The sequence below is a fragment of the Dendropsophus ebraccatus genome, chromosome 10, assembly GCF_027789765.1.
Source record: "Dendropsophus ebraccatus isolate aDenEbr1 chromosome 10, aDenEbr1.pat, whole genome shotgun sequence".
Classification (NCBI taxonomy): Eukaryota; Metazoa; Chordata; class Amphibia; order Anura; family Hylidae; genus Dendropsophus; species Dendropsophus ebraccatus.
In genome coordinates, this window is record NC_091463.1 from 23,510,960 (window position 1) to 23,532,318 (window position 21,359).

General features: G+C 41.3%; 1 protein-coding gene and 1 long non-coding RNA gene across 5 annotated transcripts in view; one reads left to right on the plus strand and one right to left on the minus strand.

Annotated features, from left to right (window-relative positions):
* LOC138802859 (uncharacterized) overlaps positions 1-3,582 on the minus strand; it is a 38,919-nt gene extending 35,337 nt beyond the window's left edge. The window contains exons 1-2 of one of the 2 annotated variants that reach the window (XR_011364819.1): positions 3,379-3,582; positions 1,867-1,999 (exon numbers count right to left, since the gene is read on the minus strand). This is a non-coding gene — a long non-coding RNA (uncharacterized lncRNA). The remainder of the gene's footprint in view (positions 1-1,866; positions 2,000-3,378) is intronic. The other variant, XR_011364820.1, reaches the window with a different exon arrangement.
* BRINP1 (BMP/retinoic acid inducible neural specific 1) overlaps positions 3,201-21,359 on the plus strand; it is a 156,415-nt gene continuing 138,256 nt past the window's right edge. For all 3 annotated transcript variants that reach the window (XR_011364818.1, XM_069986567.1, XM_069986568.1), the window contains exon 1: positions 3,201-3,437. The gene's annotated coding sequence lies outside the window, so the exon portion shown is untranslated. The remainder of the gene's footprint in view (positions 3,438-21,359) is intronic.

Consider the following 21,359-nt stretch of genomic DNA (forward strand, 5'->3'; position numbering starts at 1 on the left):
CATGTATATGGTCTTATTTTAATAACCCATTATCACTATACTACTATATAGCTGTTAGTACCACTTTTCTCATTAGCTTCTGAGGGGCCAATATGGTTGCACTTCCTGTCACTCCTAGAAATGACTGCCAAACAAAAAAATGCTAATGTTCTGACCAAATTTTAGATGTTACTTTTACCTGGTTACATATGTTTTACATACCTTTTTAAAGGGTAGAGTGACCTCTGAAAAGCATTTTTTCATACTTGCTTTGTACTTACATGATGCAATTTTCCCATAGGTCTTTATTAAAAATGTTACTTACTAGAGATGAGCGAACCTGGAGCATGCTCGAGTCCATCCGAACCCGATCGTTCTGCATTTGATTAGCGGTGGCTGCTAAAGTTGGATAAAGCCCTAAGGCTATGTGGAAAACATGGATATAGTCATTGGCTGTATCAATGACTTCCAGACAACCTTAGAGCTTTATCCAACTTCAGCAGCCCCCGCTAATCAAATACCGAACGTTCGGGTTCGGATGGACTCGAGCATGCTCAAGGTTCGCTCATCTCTATTACTTACTTTTTCTTGTACATCTTCTACAGTGTGCTGTTAGAGCTCAATTTTCTCTATATACTTGCATATACTATATTCTCTCACAAGCTGTGTTATATTTATTCTCCTTTCTTTCTGTCCTCCAGGGTTTCTCTCCCTTCATCTACTATCTGAGCTAATCTGTAAACTCCCCTCCACTGAGCAGAAACCAAAGGTGCCCATACACTTTATACAACTGTCAGTATATAGTGTATGGTGCTCTCCCGTCATGTCACTGATTATGTTAGTGGTCATAGGGGTCAGGTGTGATGGAAAGTCACTGAATGACCCTTAAGTTCTCGAAGAGATAAGCCACCCCAGGGCAGTCTTGCTACAGCCTACCCCTCTCTATATAGAACACAGGAAAGCTCAGCCATTCTTGGTGGAGGACGGGAAAGGTAACTCTTGGCTGGTTGGCAGTATAAAGTCTAAAGGCCCTATTACAGGGAACGATTATTGGCCGTATTTAGCCGATATCGGCCATTACAGCCAATAATCATCCCATGTTAAAGAAGGCAATGATCAGCTGACATGAATGATGTCGGTTGATTGTTGCTGTTGTTTGTCTTTCAACATGTTGAAAGACAAATGACTAATATAGCAGCGATCTGCTGCTGTTGCTCTGTGGAATAGGAGCAGTGGCAGCAGACCGCCGCTATCCTCAATGGGCTGCCTGGATGATCTAGCGATCACCCAGGCAGCCCCTGCGCGGCTTCCCGTAGCCCCCCTGTAGTCACCCTCTCGCTGCCGCTGCGTGTAACGGCTGCAGCAGCGAGCGGGGAACGAGGAGCAAACGAGCGCTCACAGCGCTCAATTGCTCCTCTATGTTGCCCCATGTAATAAGGGCTTCAGGCACTCTTCTGAGACTCCACTTAGAGATAATGTCGGTGGAAACAGAGGTTAGGCATGATGTAGAATTCCCACCCGACACCTTTGTTCTGGGAGAGATAAGCCACAGCAGGATGGGGGATGGACGGGACAGATAAAAATCATTCGGACGACAGTTATTGAAGGTGTATGCCCACCTTCAGAAACTCTGATGGGGTTTATCTTATCTTTCTTTGAGGAGCGGCTAAATGGTAGGAAATTTGTAATAAAGACTATGTCAAAACTGGCTTCGGAAAGCAAATGAACAATAAAACAAACTAGTGGAAAGATGTTCATAGATGTACGGAAATCAATTTTGCTTAAAGTATTTGCGCCTGGTTTTAGTGGCAAGTCAGAAATATGCCATCCATTTGCCGCTATCTGGCCCATTGCAGAATGTCAGGCAGCTGGGGGAACTTGTGATACCTGGAATTCTCAGTGCACTTGAGTGGTACTTTATCTGTCTCCTACTGAGATTGTTGAAGTTGTGATATTAAAGGAAGCTTCCGAATAAACCAGGCAGAAAACAGCTTGTGTATTCCTTTTGGGTTGCGTTTTTCTGTAATGAAGCATGAAAGAGAAGGTCTATCTATCTATCTATCTATCTATCTATCTAACATCGATTTATCTAGCATCTATTGACTCTATGGATCTATATATATATATATATATACACACACATATGTGCAGGCATGCCGGGTATTGGTATCTCTCTATTTATGCATGAAAATATTGGCTAGCACTGTTGGCTATATTACCAACGTGATCAAACAGTCTGTAAACTCATTGCATTCTGGAATATAGAGCAGCTACAAAGCCGAGAAATCTAAAGAGAAAATTGCATGAAGAATGAGGCAGTTTTGTATTGTATTTGCACAGTGGATGATAGAGGATAGAGGTTAAGAGACGAGAGGCGACAGATACCGAGGGAGGATGAATAACAAGATGTTTACAGCAAAAAAAAACCCAGGTTGTCTCTGAAGGAGGGAGTGCGGAGTACTGGTGGAAGAGTGCTGGTGATGCAGCAGGAAGGTCCTAAAATGGGCACCCTAGATGCAAATACACCTGGTGGTGCCCCCTCGCTGGTGTGTGTGTTGCTGCTTGAAGCCAAACCCCTCCTATATTAGAATGTCAGCCATCTGAGATAAGCCAAGTCTTACTGCAGCAGTGTCTAAAAAAACCAGGGAGGATCCGCTTTAGGACCCAGCAACATCTTTTGCGCCCCCCCTCCTCTTTCCCGAGAGAAGGAGCAACATATATCCAGACTAATCTTCAAATGACACTTTGGGCTCGGAGAGAGCGGCACATGTGACAGTAGATTAATTCATTGTGTTGGCATGCAACGTGCTCCCCATACTTTATTATCCCCCAAATGACCATCACGCCTCGCCTCTCCTACCTCTCTCTGCTCTGAAGCCATGTTTCCTCCTCAATGCTGCATCTATATCCAGCAATGATGCCTCCTCTCCTTTGGCGACCACAGTGCACTAGCTGAACACTCTCTCCCCTGCACCCCCCCCCCCCCCCTATTTACAACGTCGGGATATTTCGGATGGGAACAGTCCATCTTTATCCCGTCCCACCTCTGCTCCTGAATTTCCTGGGATCCACAGCTCAGGATCAGATCTGTGCAGCCAGCTCCTCCCAGCTCTTTCCTCATTCATTACATCCCCATCTCCCATCCCCCTCCACAACCCCTCTCCCTCTCTCTTTTTCCTGCTCCAGTCATCATCTTGTCTGCATAAGTACAAGGAGGAAAATAAGCCAGCACGTTCAATAACCGCTGCCTTTTTTAATGCTTGGGATCTCTAAAAAGGAAGGTTGTTTTGTGTCTGAGCATGACAAGGACTGCTGACAATCCAAGATTACAGTACAGCGAGGAGCAGCAGCAGCAGCGGCATCAGCATCAGCATGTTCACAGCACCCAGAGGTACCTACCTCGGATAATAACTGCTTGTGGATACCTATTCCCTGCCGGAGAGGCACGCTGACAGAAGGCAAGTACTGCACACTTCTAATAACCTTATAACATGACTGCACTGACATAGACCGCACAGTACACCAAAAAACATACTTAACACACGTATGTCTCTGCCTGCACAAAACAAGTCGTTGCGGAGCACGGTACAGACACCTGCAGGGAAACGGTTAACACCTGCGACGGTGGACACCAGAGGCACCCGGTCGTCCATCCACGGCAGTCATGTACGAGTGCGACGGGATGTATATACTTTAATGACTGGCTGTTTTATTAGGCACAGCCATCTGATTACATACGGCGCACGTAAGCGCTGGCTTGATTATAAATTCAGACGCGGATACACGTGTACACATTTAAACATCCCTTTTGGAATCCGAAGGAATGAAGGCAGAGATGAAATGTGTGGGCACTTAGGGAATCAAACGTGCCCACGCTCCTGCCGGCAGACAGGGGCTGAGGTGCGCTCGGCTTCCCGTTTTTATTAACCAATTACCTGTTCGTGATATAGCACCGACATAGTCGGTAGCGACGTACAGAGATGGCGCCGATTCTGTGTCTAGGCCAATGTCGTAGGAAGTCGATTAACCCAAGCGTGCTTTCGGAGTGTAGGAGGGAAGCAGAGAACATGTAAACTCTATGCAGATGTGGCTGTGTCTACACACGGCAAACACAGTGCTGCAAGGCGGCAGTGCCAACCACATGTAATAACAACACACAAGCCACCAGATAGGATAAAGAACACCTTCCTATTCTTATGGAGAGAACTGCTTGGTGGATGTGTCCGGTGGTGTAGCCCGGCCGTATGTTATCACATGGAGCTGTCTCAGGTTCTGCAACATTGCTTTCTGGGCTCTGGTGAGAAAACGTGCGATCAGCTGTTATGTAAATCCGCTCAGGACTGGACGCATTTCTAATACTCTAGGGGCGGATTTTAGGTGTTGGCTAGTGAGATGGGGCCTGGACCTTCTGTCTGTAATATGGGACGTGACCTCTGCTGACAAACGACAGCACTACTCAGCCTTGTAAATGGGAGACGTCGAGTTAGAGGATATACTGTGGTCGGTTTCCATGTGTTACGTGTTGTTCATCAGTGGAAAGGGAATACATGAAAAGAAGCAAATTTTATTATTTTTACATAGGATATTCAACTTATTAAGAACATTCATGACTATGTGTGATCATAATGTTTATCTATCTATCTATCTATCTATCTATCTATCTATCTATCTATCTATCGATCATCTATCTATTTTCTATCTATCTATCTATCTATCTATCTATCTTCTATCTATCTATCTATCTATCTATCTATCTATCTACCTATCATCTATCTATCTATCTATCTATCTATCTATCTATCTATCATCTATCTATCTATCTATCTATCTATCTATCTATCTCCTATCTATCTACCTATCATCTATCTATCTCCTATCTATCTATCTATCATCTATCTATCTATCTATCTATCTATCTATCTATCTATCTATCTCCTGTCTTATCAATCTATCTATCTATCTCCTATCTATCTATCTATCCATCTATCTATCTATCTATCTATCTATCTACAGTATCTACCTATCTATCTATCTATCTATCTATCTATCTATCTATCTATCTATCTATCTATCTACCTATCATCTATCTATCTATCTATCTATCTATCTATCTATCTATCTATCTTACAATTAACAGTACTAAAAAAAGATCAAAATAATTCTAATAATTACAAAGGAAAAGATAAAAGAAGAGAATTCAGAATTAAAATAATGTTTAGGTTGAAATTGGGCAGAATGTGTGCCATGACGTAAGGGATGCTTTCTTGCTGCTCCTCTATTGGATCCTGCATTGCCTCTCATGGTTCAAGCACTAGATCATCTCCAGTGTTTTTAGATTTTCTCTCAAATTTTGATGGGAACAGCGTTGTCATGGCTCCTCCTATACAAGTTTACCACCATCTGCAAACATTTCCGTATCATCGCTGTATTTTTTTTTTTTAGTAGTAGAAGACCAGCAAGGAGCAGGGTGTATTGCATGTATAGGAGCTTGTGTCGTGTAATGGAGTAAAGTTCTACAATGTGCAGGAATACTATCTGGGGCAGAATAACCTATGATATACGGTATTTATGGGCACGCGGATTCAAATGGATGAATAATTTCACTGTCCTGGATACAGAGACGCATGGTGCTGGTTTATTGTAGGACGTGTAGTGTGATTTTTGTAGGTGGACATAACTTATGTGCTTTGTGCTGCACCCTTGGTGTATATAATAGTATATAAATATATATATATATATATATATATATATATATATATATATATATATACAATTTATATACTACTTTATATCATATTTATAGCATCACGACAAGACAAATATGGCAATGTGTTGGTCCATCCCAGCGCAGTTCACCTTCCTCAAGGTTACCTGTGCCCCTATACTAAGTAACTATCTTCTTAATGTTCTTACCATTAGCACCAAGGTAGTTCTAGATGCAATGTATACCCCCGCCATCTCTTTGTAAAAATAAAATAAAAGGACTAAACATTATATATATGAATATATATGTATATCTATATCCTCCCATGTGTACTCTGGTTATTCAACTTTTTTTTTTTTTTTTTACGAATTCTACAGCTAAAAATTATTAATTGTCCAATGTCCTGGACATCATTTAGTGAAACTGCCTGCTAGACACAAGTCATCATCATAGCAATCACTTCACATGAATTGATAGTCAACTTGGCATAGCAAATGTTATTGGGTGTATTGACCCGTGCATGAAATATATCTATCAATAAAAACAAGGTCAAAGTGAATAAGCAGTATAAGAAATATATATGTCCTCTGGGCAGCCAGCGCTCATCAATCTCCACTCAAATTCTGGAATCCAGGGCACAGTTAGTGGCTTGAGGATGAGATTGTGGCTTTTGTGTGACTACATTATCATTATTTGCATGTCCTTCTATTCCTCAAGTCGAAAGAGCTCTTTTCTTTCCAGTCGCTAGCAGCGTCTACTGCCTCCTTGTGAGCGGTAGGATGAGGAACTTGTGTGTCCTTAGAATAGATTTTCCAATAACTCCTGGTCTCTGGGTTCCAGTATGATGTGCTTGTGTCCGTAGTAAATCATGTGTGGATGCCTCCTTGTTCTCTTCTCTTTTCTTTCCGTCTTTGCATCCTTGTTGTTGTTGATGTTATTTTCTGTACAAAGGTTTCGTGTTCATCTTTTGTTCGCTTGAGCATTCTGTATTGTATCAGCAATTTTTTTTTTTCAGGATGGGTTAGCAATGGCTTTTTACTCAGAAAATTACATGTTTAGTCTTTTGTCTCTTCTTCAAAGAGGACATCATTATCATGTGAAATCTATAGGGACAAAAGAACGCTTTTTGCACTGGCTTGCATTATTTAGGTTATGGACATAGGCTCATTTATCTGTATTGTTTAATGCGGTTAGCATTGTTAGTTATAACTTCATTTCGGCCAATTTTTTTTTTAAAGCCATATTCTTTAGATTCTTAAAAATATTTTTTTCTATGGTTTGATTGTTATTTCAAAATATTAGAATTTTTAATTCAAATTTTTAAGAGCAACAGTATAGAATCAAATTGGTGGAATTAGAAGGGTGGGAGGTGCTCATTTCTTTTCATTAATTATTCATATTTGTGTATGTAATGTGGATTACTACTCCAATTTCTGGAAAAGAAGTTTAGTCATGTACCATACCACTTCCCATGGAATGGCTAAAGAGGGGCGCTTAGGGCCCTATTCCACTGGACGATTATCGTTTGCATAATCGTTAACGATTAACGATCTCAAACGATCTCTATTGCGAAAGACCTAAAAATGTTCACTCATTTCCATGGAACGATAATCGTCACTTATGATCGTAATTGCGATTGTTTTTCTTCGCTATTTGCTATTGTGTTCGTATCTATTGCAAACGACCGAACGATGTCTTATTCAATACGAACGATTTGCGAACGTTTTGCGAACGAGCAACGATAAAAATAGGTCCAGGTCTTATAAAGCGATCAACGATTTCTCTCTCGGTCGTTAATCGTTAACTGCATTTCAACCGAACGATTATCATTTAGATTCGAATGATTTAACGATAATCTGAACGATAATCGTCCGGTGGAATAAGGCCCTTAGATGTAAAGTCATCATTGCAGAAAAACTATGTAAGGGTACAAACACACTTGACGTATCCGCAGCGAGAAACTCGCTGCGGATCCCGTCCCTGTTTACTTAATAGCAGACAAAATTTTGACTGCAGCACGCCCCGTTAACCCCCTAGCTGACGGAGCTTATACGTCACCTGATCCCGGCCCCGGCTTCCTCAGGCTTGCTTCAGGGCTCCCGATGTCTTCTTGTCTCGCTCAGCCAATCAGTGCGCTGCGGCGGGGCAGCGCACTGATTGGCCGAGCGGGGTGTGCCGGGATCCGCCGAAGCAAGCCGGAGGAAGCCGGGGCCAGGATCAGGTAAGTATCAGCTCCGGCGTGTCCCTGCTGCGTGTTTGTCTGCCATTGAAAGTATAGGGCTGGGAAACTCGCTGCAGATACGCCAAGTGTGTTTGTACCCTAAATGTGTAAAATGTTTAGTTGTAATTTATATGATGGTCAATTTTTTTATCCAAATGAAATTAGCATTTAAATATAATAAAGTTATGTTCTTATGGTTTTATAAAAATATTTAAGGGGTATTCTGTTAAAGGACAACACAGTCCCTCTGCGTCCGGAACTGCAGGGCTGCTCAAGCTCTGGTCCTGCCACAGTTAGATATTGCTAGCACTCTTCATGTTTAATATTATGCATATTAGCATTAGGATAGACATTACACTAAAGAAAGCTGTCTGTATCTGTAACGCAGCTCCCTGTAGCAGAGCAAATGGGAATAACTGCCAATCACTGCTCACTCTTGCCACCTCCCAAGTGTAATGTCTGTTCTAGTGTTAACATGCACTAGAATAGATATCAGAGGACTAAGTATCCTTAGCACTGCATGTGCTCGAAGCAGGGCTTGAGCAGCCCTGCAGTTCCCAACACAGCCATTAGTGGCAATAGAGGGGCAGTGTCACTCCTTACTTCTGCTACTTAATTTAATAAACAAATATAAAAAGATTTTATTTAATAAAGTTATATTACAAAGTTATATAACTTTGTTAAAGAAATGTAAAAAAAATGTTTATAAAAAATCATTATGCAAATAGAACAATAAAAACTGTATAAAGCCAGATGTCTGGAATACATATCCTATTGGGCTCTGTCATTTCTGACTAAACCCATAAATAAATATATATACTTCTGTCTCCTGGGAGACTGAATAAAAGTAGCACTGAAGCCCAAGCTTGAAAAACTCAAGAATGGAAAATCAACACTTGACCTTTTTTTTTGGTATTTGAACCATGATAATTCACCATGCCACTATATTAATTCCTTCCAAATGTGGATCATCTGCCTGTTCATTGAAGTAAGTAATGTACAAGGAATGAAAAAAAAAACATAAAGAGTGGAGGAGACTGAAGGTCATCATCTATGAGAGGCATCTCTCTTGTGACCACTTCTTCACTGGCTGTGGAGATAGGAATATTGCAGTGGATGTATTTTGGGCTTGATAAGTCAGCAAAAACTCACCAAATGCATCTGTTCTACTATGAAAAAGCATCTGCAGTAAACAAACAAAGGCCGGAGTCAGAACGGCTGTTTTTATCCATATTTAGGAGTCATTTCTATGCAGCAACTTAGCGTGGTTTTTTAGTTTTCAAAAGAAACTTGACTTTGACTTCTGAACAGGCGTCAATTTCTACTTTAACGTACACACAAGAATGGATTAGAGCAGAAAACTTGGTGGCTTTACCATTTCCTTGATGTTCCTGGCTCCAAACCTTTGCTATGTTGTTGCTCCTTCTGGTTGGTGTCTGACCTTTTGTCATTTGACCGTTCCCTGGTAATGAACTTTGGTTTCACCTCTAGCTTGGCCTTGACCTTGGCCTTCATCAACTGGGCAACTACTTTAATTGGCTATGATCATGGAGACTGAATTAATTGATTACATTTATCACAGTCTTTGAACAACCAGTAGAGCCTAACCATGAGGAGGGGTTTAGAAGACGTAATCCATCATGTTTTTGCCTTTTTGTTAGAAAGTTCTTCTCAAGGTTAAAAAAAAATCGAAGGAATAGAATCCCATAGAGCAGCCGTGAACATGTCCTAAGATGTAGAGTTTTACGTCAAAGCCTAATCCATGTTGTTTTCCTGAAGAGACTATGATCTACCAGAAAATCATTTATAGTGGAACCTCTTCAAAAGACTATGGAGGAAATTTATCAAGACCGGCCCAAGGGGGTTTTGACAAAGTGTTGCAGATGGTCTCCATATCCTGTAAACCTGCATTGAATAAAGAAGACTGTATGGTTTGATTTTGCTGAGTGCCATGGGATTTGTATATATTATCGAGGCATCTCTTCAGCCGGTCTTATTGAAATAAACACTGCTTTAGGATGTCGCAAACCCATTAGGAGATGTAAGCCTCCCAACAAACCCGGGGTATCTTTCATCGCCCCTTGACCAGAGGTTGAAATCTACTGAGCTGGCTTAGATTTTAGGCATGATTCCAACAGTATACCTCCTGTATGAGGCAATGGGAGGCCATGCAATCTTCTGCTAAGCCCACCATTCCACTATTCTCGAAAGGATGTAAAAAAGTGAAAAACTGCACACGCAGGTTGTGAAAATATTTTGCACTTTTTTATGTCCCAGAACTGACATTCAAGCCTTAAAGGTAACCTGTCACGAAGTTGATGTCTCCAGAATGGTGGACAGATGCAGCCTCTGCCGAAAGATAGGTTAGCTGTGGATATGTCCCACACCGGCCAAGTTCCTTGCGGAAGCCCCATTAATTAAAATAGAGTTTATGCATGGAACTCGACCGGCATGAGACATATCTAAGGCAACCCTATCTTCCATAATTCTCATGACGGGTACCCTTGAATCCATTTCCCCTTAATCCAGACCAGATCTCCTGTGACAGATTTGCACTTCCATCGGTTACTGTGCATACTGTCTTTTTCCTTGGAGGGCACCACCCCTATGGAGGAGCATTACAGTTTTGTTGATCCCCTTGAAGAGGTATCACTGTACAGATGTACAGATTTTTAAGGTAAAATCTTAACAAAATGGAAAAAGAATTATTCTTATGGTTGCTTTAAGGTGGGTGATGGGTTGTAGTGCACTATTTTATTCTCCTTTTAGCTATGTTCATTTATTATACTTTACATGAATATGATTCTCAAGGTTCCTATACTTTGTGGAATATTGGCAGTACTATTAGGAATTTCTTTTAGAAATACCTGGAAACACTTACTAACGGCATTAATGAAATGCCATAAGGCATCATAGTAAATGTACCTTGAATACCGTTACTGGTCTATGCATATGAAAGTGGTGGGAGGTTTTACAATGAAGGTTAGCCTTCAGAAGCATGGAGAATAGATGCCTTAGAGGTGGAATTATGTAAGATTGTTTCCAAGGTCATATCTGGTAAATTAAGTTTTCGTTTGACGAGGTGGAAGAGGACATAATAGAAACATCATTTTTGTGTAGATACAGTACCTTATTAGATCAGAAGTGGGGTGTCCGTATAGTGGGAGGGGTTCAGGTGGTTGCCCAGAAACAACAGAATTAAGATAAATGACTTCATGTGACAAATGGCATCGATATGATACTATATGATTTCCATTGGGGATTTGATCTCATTTTTATTTGCCTTCTTCTGGTCAATATTGCTATATCTGTGAAAGTTTGGACCTCTTATCAATTAAGGTGAAAATTAATTCTTCATCGAATGCCACTGTAACCAAGTAAGGTTTGAGTTTTCTTAAAGTTTGGACCAAGGTAGTACATGTGGCATTATGTTAATTGTGAGATTTCGGAAGATGAGCAGAAGTATACCTAAGGGAGCCATATTATGGTTGGAGGCTAATCCTCCACCCTCATTATGTCATGAAGTGTTGATATCCATTGAGCACTTGTGGGGATTGAGGGAGACTGCCATAGCCAGGGGATGGAAAGTATACCGTGTTAAAAAAAGACCCTTCTATAAGTTGGATTGAGGTCCTGGGGAAGGACTGGAGGACCAATTCAAGAATATTGGTCACTTAGCGTGAACATAATTTACCATACAGTTAAAATTGCATTTCCACCAGATGTGGAACATGGTACCCTTATTGGTGTGACACCTCCAACAACAGTCAGAGACCTTGGGAAATATGGTGAAGAAATTCTAGGGTCTTGTACCATCAAGATCTTTATACTATAGGATAGAAATATTTTGTGATTTAGGAGGAAGGAATTAGCCCAATTAGAAACCGAGAAGCACTTTCCCAGCTCCCCTCCCCCATTCTGCTACATTAAAGATAGAATGAAGAGGTCTCTGTCCTCTTTAACAGCTTCGTAACAGTCACTATAAGGGGGTGGGGGCAGGATCTCCAGGATCTCCAGAATCCAAACAGATTTAGTGTTAAAAAAAAGGTTATGTTAAGTTATGTTACTATAAAGAGTAGCTTGAGGTCAAGGATAATGTGATCGCAGTATACAGTCTTGTTCCATGAAGGTGTTGTCTAAGGGGATGCATTCCATGACTATAGTCAATCGCCCATGCATTACTTTAAGCTTATTATTAGGGCCCATATAGATTTAAATTAAGCCAAGTGGATAATAAGTAGTTTTGAGCGGACCTTTTAAACTGTTTTGGTTTAGCAACGTTCTCCAAACCCAAACACTCTGGATTTTATTCAATGCGGCTGCAGAAGTTAAATGCTACCTTAGGGCTACCATAAAAACATAGACACAGCCTGTGGCTGTATCCATGTTTTCCAGGGCTCCCATGTTGGCATCCAACTTCCCCATCCGCAGGGAATCAAATGCCAAGACTTCGGTATCGGAGAACGTTGCCAAACCGACACTTTGACAGGTCTGCATAACACTAATTATTATCCAATTGACTTCTATATGGGCCCTAATATCAAATCTATATGGGCCCTAATAATAAGCTTAAAGTAATGCATGGGCGATTGACTATAGTCATGGGATGCATCCCCTTAGACAACACCTTCATGGAACAAGACTGTATACTGCGATCACATTATCCTTGACCTCAAGCTGCTCTTTATAGTAACATAACATAACCTTTTTTTTTTACATCAATAAAACCCAACAAAAATAGTAAAATAGTAATTTTGCCATTGCCGCAGGTTGAATTATTGAAATGGTCAAGATGACAATGAGATAATAGGGGTTATATTCTACTCCCTATACTTCATCAAACACTGTGAATGATGAAGGATGATATGGTTTATTTTTCCGGTAATTTTCTTTGCTTCTTCTGCATCGGGTTATTACTGTCAAGAAGCAAGAAAACAAGTGTAGAATTTGTTTTTATGTAACTGTATTAACCCAAAGGACCTTTCTAATGACCAATACACCAAGCGGTGTCTCGGTTTTCAGATGGGTAATTAAAACTTTTACAGAAGCTGATTAAGAAGTGGCTGCCTCCAGATTTGTTGCCAGTGAACCAGAATCATATTAATTTGAGAGCCAGATGCTTAAACCTGCAGGTTGGATTAGCGGGAAAAGTTCTTCCATGCATCAATAAGATTGTACTGATATATTGTGCTGAGAAACCATCCATGCATTGCGGGAGCTGTACATTCCATATGGCTTATGGTACTGTACCGTTCACCACCATGGCTTATGGTAAATATAGAATGACTCTGTTTGAGATGAAAACATATTAAGATATTTCTAGCCTTAAGGTATGACAGCTGTATATTCCAGCTACGGTCCTTTGTTTAACCGAGTATTGAGTATTCATGAAAAACAATATGGGTGAAAGTACAAAACCTTAAATATGCACATTTTCTCCTCAGCCGATTCCAATCCATCTGGATCACGTAGAAATAGAATAAAATAGACCCGTGTCAAACGACTTCCCAATTGTTTGTTATATCCCACTTTTATGGGATCCTCTTTAATTCAATTGATATGAAAGCATAAGGAATAAAATAGACATGGCTGTTTCATATTCCGCGAGAGTACTTTGTACTTCTACATTCTTGATTCACTCTTGCATTGAATGCATTTATGGTCAAGTCTATATTCATTTTTTAGCAGTTCAGACAAGTAAATAATTGTAGAGAGATAATGAGAAAAAAAAACTCTCGGCATTCTGTCTCCAGTGTTATACCGATACACCGGGCCAAGGACTTTGTGTCCTTTCCACAACATTAGACCTAACAAAGTCTTAACTGTTTATCCTTTGCACAAATGTAGGCTGAGGAATATGGGAATTAGAATATATATATTTTTTTTGTATTCTTAAAATCTGAACATCTGAATTCCGCGCAGGTCCACACAAGCCCGGTAATCCGTTTTATATGTGGAAAGTCTATTAACTCAGCCATGCTTTTCGAGGAAGGCACAAAATCAGAATTTTAGAGGGAAACATACACATACACAAAGACAACAACTTGACCATTCCTTGCTCATATTGTCATTCCGAGGATGAAAATCTGTATTTCAAATGTCTATTGCCAGCTGTGCTTATCACTCAGCTCCTCCGCTAAGGGCTCGGTCAATGTTAGTTTAGGCCATTGGACAAAGAATTGGATGGGGACTCTAAGTTTTTTAAAAAAAAAAGTTTAAAAGAAAGGAAACAGAGAATAGAAAAATTAAGCAAGTCATCCGTCGATGTTAAAACCACTCACAGGTGAAGGGAATAACATTGGTTATCTTGTGACAATGGCATCTGTCAAGGGTTGAGATATATTAGGCTGAGAAGGAACAGTCGGTTCTAGACGTTGATGGGTTAGAAGGAGGAAAGAGTCAGGATTTGAGCATCTTTGACAAGGGTCAAATTGTGATGGCTAGATAATTGGGTCGGGACAGCTCTACAATGGCAGGTCTTCTGAGGTGTTCCTAGGATGTAGTGAGTAGAAAACTGATGAACCGATAAGATGATGGGGGCGCTCAAGGCTGCATGTGGCGGGTGAAGGCTAGCATATCTCTTCCGATGCCATAGATGAACTAATGCAGCACAAATTGCTGAAAAAAAGTTACAGAAAGGTGTTAGAACATGTGTGCTTGCTGCATAGTCACAGACTTGCATCAGAAGTGGACCCTAGAGCAATGGAAGAAGGCAACATGGTCTGATGGATCACCTGGACAGCTGGGTGCATGTAAATTGCTTTGGGAGGAGATTACATCAGAATGCACTATGGGAAGAAGCAGGGGCGGATTAACTTCACCATAGGCCCTGGGCTGTTGACCAAGCTTGGGCCCCCTAACCCTACTGTAACTATGGCAACACTAGTGTGGTGTTCATAGTACAGGATAGATAATCTCATGATGCCCTGATTTGTGCAAAACTATGGTAAAAAAGCTGTGATTTTTGCAAATCATGGCAGAACAGTAGTAAGGAGACAATATACCACTGAAAGTATAAGTCTTTTGGGTGGCCATGGGCCCCCCAGGAGCTCAGGGCCCCGGGCTACCGCCCGAAAAGGACCTATTATTGTCCGCTACTGGGAAGAAGGCAAGCTGTCAGAGACAGTGTCATGCCCTGGGCAATGTTCTGCTGCGAATGTTCAGGTCCTTACATTCATGTAGATGTTGCTTTGACATATACCGCCTACCTAAACATTGGTGCCGAAAAAATAATGTGTTCTTACCTCCCCTACTGCAGCGCTGATGGCTTCCTGGTTTGAGCCGGACCCGGGTCATGACATGTGTGGTCCGCTCAGCCAGTCAGTGGCAGAGGCAGGACTTCACATTATTTCCTTTAACCTCCCCCTCCACAGCACTTCATTTGCCCGTACTTCTCCTCTAACGTCTTATTTCTTGGGTTATAGACAGTGGTCTTGTTATCAGAGGGCATGATAACAGTACCATGGACTGAGGGAGTAGCTGAGCCAAGGATAGATTGCTTGTGCTGTCTTCATACTGCAGGTTAATACACTTGCTTGAATGATTATCAGGAGGTGGTAATATCCTACTTGAACCAGCACAGAATTTGCCTCTTTAACCTCCATGTCTATGGAAAAGTTTAGAGACTCTATGGGGATGAGAGTCAAAAACTGGGAGGAAGGGTGTCACCGGTCTCACTGCACGGCAATGGTTTTCTCTAGCCAATACCTTAATAAAAAGAAACTTAAAAAAAAAAAAAACCTTAAAGTGCCTAGCACAGCAGAGTGAGGAACTGTCAACAATATCCATATCCAGCTGACAGCTTCTGGTGCTGAGAAAGCCAATAGTATGTGACAGGAATAAGTACAGACTGTTTCCTGTCACAATATCTACAGGAGCTGTCACCTCGATATTCTAGGAAGGTCACCCTGCTGGCTACTTCATCTGTACATGAACAGGGATATGGTGGTGGTGGGGTAACTGTCACGATATGTTGGTTCATACATTTAGGTAGAGGTTTTTTGCTGATGAGAACATGTCATATATGTAAACAGGAAACATTTTTTTCAATTGATTTTGCTTAATTATCTTCATTTCATGATACATCACTAGGACCAAGATAACGTGGTTACATTTAATATCCTATCCCAGATCTGGTGAGAATAAAACGTATGGCTGTTACCTGGTATGTGTGAAGGAGCTAGGCTATAAAGAGAAAAAACCACAATATATGGGCAAAAGTATGAAGACACCTGATCATCACACAACTTAGTGAACATGCCCATCCCAAACCTTGGGTAAAAACTGTTTAAAAATATCTCTCCATGACTAGGGATGGAGTAAAAATAATAAACAAGCTATACTTACCTATCTTTGTTCCCCACAACTGGCACGTCAAAACCCCTGGTCCTCTACTGTCATCACTTCTTCCTGGTTCCTGCGTGTACTGACCCCACAAGGAATGCCAGCTAATCACTGACTGAGAAGGGACACTGCTGTGGCCACTGATTGGCTGAGTGAGGCAGTTTGTGGGGTTGGCCGCAACCAAGAGGAAGGGTGAACAGTGAAGGAGCAGGGGTAGGTAAGTACAGCTTGTTTATTAGCCTTGCACCACCCTCAGCCATTGGGAATCTTTTGCCACCACTTTAACATAGAGTTGAATAGTTGAACATAATAGGCCATGGAGAAAGAAATTTTCTGCAATTTTTTTGAAGCATTCAATTTTTTATTTTGTTGTAGAACTAGTACTTTTTTCACCCATAGCAAATATACAGTTTATTACCTTGGCATCATTGTTTTTTTACTAAAACTGAGGAGCCAAACCCCCTACAATTGTCTGTCCCTGATCAATTTTTAGTAGGCACCATCCATTCTTGAGGCCTCAACCAAACCCACATTCATCCATCAGGCTACATCATCCATAACTCTAGAAATCATGTTCCATAGTCCAATAGTGATGTGCTTTACACCACTCCATCTGACACTCTCTTTATGATCTTAGGCTTGTGTGCACGTGCTCGACCATGCCTGACGAACAATTCTTTAGCTGTCACCTTCAGGCAGGCACGCTTCATAGCGGAGCAGTTGTTACGCCAGGTCGCTGGCACTTTACAGTAATAGCAATTCCAGTTGAATGAGTACATCTGCCAGATCAGAAATTTCACAAACAGACTTGGGGCAAATATGGCATCCAAAGGTAGCTACACATTGAGTTCTTTGCACATCCCATAGTGGTTCTACTGCTTGTCTATGGAGATCGCATGACTGTGTGTTTGATTTTATGGACCTGTTTGCAATGGGTATGGTGGAAACACCTAAACTCACCAATTATAATGGGTATCCACCAACTTTTGGCCATTCAGCCTATGTAATAGTACCTCCTTGTTGTCTTTATTATGTATTTTGTAATGTCACGGTTGTAGATTTGACAAATAAATGTCTTCCATTATTAAACACTTCAGAAAACCTGATTAGACAACGAGTGAAACGCGCCGGGGTGCAGATGCATTTTTTAAACAATTTGTAGATGTAACTTAGGCAGAAATGTGGACCATTGCCAGTTGTATCTTTTCTTGTTCTCACGAGTCCATCATTGCTTGCCAAGGACTGAATGAAAGATGAAATTTGAGTATAATGCCATGCATTTAAATAACATTTCTGTCAAAAACACCATTTCCGTTTAAGCATTTTGCTTTGTCATTTTATTACATAAGAAACATTAAATCAGTTCATTATTTACTAGGCTATTACATTGTATATGGCGTTAAACTCACTGAAACAAGTCAAATGACATCCAGCCGCTTCTTATTGTGAGTCATTCATTATGACCGATGGTAAACAGGTTAACCACTAAAATAGTGGCGGCAGACGTTATTCTATAGATACAAAAAACCGAGGTGGGGAACACAACTTCTTCACAGTTTCTTCCTAATGAAGTTAGTCTTTTCCTGAAAAGAAGCTATATTACAGCCTGACACTATTTTTAGTTTGGAAGTTGTATCATTACAGTGCCATCTTCTGCAGATGAGATAGAAGAAGTGAAAACTTGTGAGGCATTAATAGGATTTTATGCCACTTCTTACAAGGTGTAGAAGAACAGTATATTTACATGAGAAATACATCTTACCAAGCAACAGGGCTGCCATTGGAAGACTCCATACACTTATCAGATATCACCCGTCCTTTATCCCATTGTGTATAGTTGGTTGGGGCCTGATGTAGTCATCCCCTATAAAGATGTGTAAATGGAAATTATATTGCCTTTATATTCTATTTCAAGCTCTTATAATATATTAAGGTAGACCCTATTAGACAGGGCTCATTCTAGTTGTGTATATAGAATCGAGTCGGCCTAATAGCACAGATCAAAATTTGGCTCAAATTTTAGTGCAGGGTTTAAACACCACAGGCCAGGACTGAAGGGCATAGTATGTGTTTTCCGCTCTATAGGGGACTATATGCTCTCCGTACTCCCGACCTCCCCATACACGCAAATGTTTGGCACAGCTGAATGCTCATTTTTCCTCGATGGGAAGGGAATGCATAAGTTACAGCCAGACAGCGGAAGCTTTTCTCTCTCAGAACAATAGGGTTGGGTGGTAAAAATCCAGCACAGCCAATTCTTGCCCCCACCAAGTTGGGAGACCACCATACACCTTAAGGTCCCCATACAAATGGTGGATGAATGTTTGGCCAAAAGTTATTTGTCCTGGCTTCCTCATACACCTGATCGTTTAGGAAAAGTCAGCATTGATGTGTTTTCTTAAGGCCCCGTAGTTCACACTACGAATTCTACCTTCAATCTCTTTGAACAGGAGGGCTCGTATGCCTCCGCTCTCCGTGACTCTCCGCTCAAAGAATTGACATTTCACTTCTTTGAGCGAGGAGGTGCAGAAAGCAAAGGCATGAGCCCTCCCATTCAGGATTCGGCACGGGCGTGTGTGTTTGTTCTGCACAGAATCTCAGCGCCGATTCCGTAGTGTGAATGGGGACAAACAGCTCTGGTGCCAACTTATCATTTCCAAGAACAAAATGACTTTAGTTTGATGTGTATGGGCACCTTAAGCCTTTTCCATGACCCTTGGGTCATTTTAATACCCACTTACTTGGTCAAATCCTAGTTTTATTCTGCACAGAATCTTATGACCCATTAACAAACAGAATAGGACCTTCAAAGGCATAAGGTGCTTATATACTTTTAATATCTTTCTGATGACCCCCACAAATAACTGTTTGGCGTGGCCAAAAATTGCTTTATTGGGGAGGGGTAAGCCTTATCCCTCCAACAACAAAGTGGTTGGCACTAAAAATCGGTCATGCCTGGCCCCTATTTCTACCAACATCATCTGCTGGTAGTCACTTAGGAGACCACAACGCTCCATAAACCGACTTTTGTATAAAGTTTATGGGGGCCTTTAATGCTCTGTCACCAAGGTTATGGCGCATACCCATTGAATAAATATTTAATGACTGGTGGTTTGTAGAAGGCTATTTTCCTGGATTCCTCAAAGCAGTGCCCTCATGCAGGTCCTGAGCATTATGACTTTTGGGATTTCCACAGTTTTTACATTGCAAAAAGTTTACACATGCCTGATATAAAGCGCACTTTTAACTGTACTTTAAATGTCCTTTGTCTCCCATGTTCTCTTTTTTTTCCCACTCAGCCGTTGCGCTCATTGGCTCTTCTGCCAATCCTGCTCCTTATTTTGCAGACTCATGCATTTTTAAGGAAATTATGGAGCACAAAACCTCAGCTGTGGCTCAGGCGTTTTGCGCGTTCTTAATGGAGCCCCTACAAGCTATAAAACTGGAAACTTATGGCCATAAAGGAACTTTTAGCACCGGGGTGGTTATAATTTAATAGACAAATGGATCATAGAAATACCAATAGTCTGTTATTCGACATTACTGCTGTGAAGGTTCTACATTAGCCACATTCCCTCATTAAAATGGTGAAATCCTGTTCAGTAAGACCATCTAATTGGTTGAAATAGCGGAAACATATTTCACATTTTAGCACACGCATTGGATGGGTTTTCATCAAACCTAGAGGATATTTCTTTTGTGACTTTCAGAGGTTCTCTCCTCTCGGGAGATAAGGGAAGTCTCTTGGGAGAACTTTTTTCCTCCAGTTATAGATCTTTGATTGATGAGACAGAAAAGCTGATATGACCGCGTGTCTAAATGCCTTTTCTGTTTCTTGGTACATTATGCCGTTTCGTTGCTTATTAATCCTACAATAAAAAGATTTGCGGCTCAATTCCTTAAATTTTTAAGATTTCTTATTCTAGTTCGTAAATGAAAGCGTCCAGGGTATGAAAATCTTATAATGTTATATGAGCTAAAACATCAGCAGAACAAATTATCGGTCTCTTGTCTAATTTGCCACAGTGTATTAGTATTGGTAAAATGCATCTTCCAGAGTATTCTCCAAACTAGGTACAGTGTTATTTATCTCTTCAGATTCTGGATGAAAAAAAAAAGATAATTACGTTAGCTGTATATTCAATGAATAAAGAATAACTCCAAGATATATAACTTACTAATATAGTGTTATCTCTAATAATACTGACTTCGGCATGTTTTTGCTTGATATATCCCTAGCAGGAAGTTGTGTGGGTCTTTCATTTTCAATGTGGTATTGTCTCTGCTCTTCGGATGCTTAATGTCTCCCGAGACAACATGTCATCCTCTGCTGTCTCAGGATTCTTGTCTTTGAGCTCAAGCCCCACATCCTGAGTGATGTCATCACCTCTGACCAGCCCCTACAGCCTACATTATTACCTCTGATCATCCTCTACAGCCTACATCACCACCTCTGACCAGCCCCTACAACCTACATCACCACCTCTGACCAGCCCCTACAACCTACATCACCACCTCTGACCAGCCCCTACAACCTACATCACCACCTCTGACCAGCCACTACAGCCTACATCACCACCTCTGATCAGCCCTTAGAGCCGACATGACCACCCCTAACCGGCCCCTACAGCCTATATGACGACCCCAACTAGCCCCTACAGCCTACATCACCACCTCTGATCATCCCCTACAGCCTACATCACCACCTCTGATCATCCCCTACAGCCTACATTGACAACCTCTGGTCAGCCCCTACAACCTACATCACCACCTCTGATCAGCCACTACAACCTACATCACCACCTCTGATCATCCCCTTAAACCTACATCACCACCTCTGATCATCCCCTACAGCCTACATCACCACCTCTGATCATCCCCTACAGCCTACATCACCATCTCTGACCAGCCACTACAACCTACATCACCACCTCTGATCATCCCCTTAAACCTACATCACCACCTCTGATCATCCCCTACAGCCTACATCACCACCTCTGATCAGCCCCTACAACCTACATCACCACTTCTGATCTGCCCCTTGAGCTGACATGACCACCACTGACCAGCCCGTACAGCCTTTATGACCACCCCTAACCAGCCACTACAGCC